Source organism: Nanorana parkeri, unplaced genomic scaffold (genome assembly GCF_000935625.1).
Source record: "Nanorana parkeri isolate BGI_ZX_2015 unplaced genomic scaffold, ASM93562v1 scaffold661, whole genome shotgun sequence".
Lineage (NCBI taxonomy): Eukaryota > Metazoa > Chordata > Amphibia > Anura > Dicroglossidae > Nanorana > Nanorana parkeri.
The window spans coordinates 332,936-334,508 of record NW_017306929.1 but is presented as its reverse complement, the minus strand read 5'-3'; the positions used below and the strand labels follow the sequence as shown (position 1 = coordinate 334,508).

Genomic DNA, 1,573 nt, shown 5'->3' with positions numbered 1-1,573 from the left:
TTGTGGAAAGAGGGATGGGGGGGGGGGGTGCGCAGAAAATATGACAATGAAGATGTTCAGACATTAAAATGCCCCCTGGTTTGACCATAAGGCAATCTTTCCTTTTTAGATTAGATTATTTTAATTGTCCAAAAAAGCCTCTGTGTGCTCTTTTAAACCTTTTATTTTTTCTTCCTGGTTTTACTTTGTAAGGTTTGATCTCCCTGATGTCAGAACAGAATACCCAGTGAATATTTATATCTACTAGTATGTGTTGCACAGAGGACTTTGTAGTCAGGCTGGTGGTGTCTGCGATCACCCTATGATACGGAGGTGGTGTCTGCGGTCAGGCTGTGGGGAGGGTGGTTAGTCTGTGGTGGGGAAGTTTATCTGTGGTCATGCTGTGGTGAGGGAGTGTCTGTGGTCAGCTTGTGGAGCGTGGTTAGGTGGGGAAAGGGGTGCCTGTGGTCAGGCTGTCTCTTCTTGCTCTCTCCCTTGGCTGTCTCCTCTCTCTCTCTTGGATGTCTCTCTTTGCTCTCTCCCCTGGCTGTCTCTCCTCGCTCTCTCCCCTGGTTGTCTCTCCCCACTCTTTCTCCTGGCTGTCTCTACTCGCTCTCTCCCCTTGCTATCCCTCGTCACTCTCTCCCCTGGCTGTCTCTCCGCACTCTCTCCCCCGGCTGTCTCTCCGCACTCTCTCCCCTGGCTGTCTGTCCTCGCTCTCTCCCCTGGCTGTCTCTCCTCGCTCTCTCTCCCCTGGTTGCCTCTTCTTGCTCTCTTCCCTGGTTGTCTTGCCTCACTTTTTCTCCTGGCTGTCTTGCCTCACTCTTTCTCCTGGCTGTCTCTCCTCGCTCTCTCCCCTTGCTCTTTCCCCTAGCTGTCTCTCCTCACTCTCCCCCCCTTTCTATCTCTCCTTGTTCTCTCCCCTGGCTATCTCTCCTTGCTAAATCCCCTGGCTGTCTATCCTCACTCTCTCCCCTGGCTGCCTCTCCTCGCTCTCTCCACTGGCTGTCTCTCCTCACTCTCTTCCCTAGTTATCTTTCCTCACTTTCTCCTGGCTGACTTTCCTCGCTCTCCCCCCTTGCTATTTTTCCTCGTTCTCTCCCCTGGCTGTCTCTCCTCACTCTCTCTACTGGATGTCTCTCCTCTCTCCCCTGGATGTCTCTCCTCGCTCTCCCTCCTGACTGTCTCTCCTCACTCTCTCTCCTGGCTGTTTCTCCCCGCTTTCTCTCCTGGCTATCTTTTCTGGCTCTCTCTGGCATATTCTTCCCCAAAAAATTGCCATGCAGTGCTAGAGTGTTTGGGTTTTGCTTGAAGAAAAGGTGGAAACCCTAGCAATACAGAACGCTGCAAAACTTGCCACTCACATTCCTCACATAACAGCCGCAATCCTCGGTGCCTGGGAAACTGTGAGGGAGCGTGGCTGCGGCTTGCCAGGTTACCCATCTAATCAGGAAGCTAGGCGGGTGGTCACATGACCACCTGCCAGGTTCCCTGCTTTATTACTTCATTACTGCACCCCTTTTGGAAGAGGTAAGGGACAGTTGAACGAATGGGGAATGGGAATCCAGGATGCCTCAAGTCTATATATGTATTT

The 1,573-nt window shown here is 52.1% G+C and overlaps 1 protein-coding gene across 1 annotated transcript in view; it reads left to right on the top strand.

The window, feature by feature from the left end:
• Nucleotides 1-1,573, top strand: part of CUNH3orf20 (chromosome unknown C3orf20 homolog) — a 22,143-nt gene that overhangs the window by 2,878 nt on the left and 17,692 nt on the right. The window lies entirely within an intron of this gene.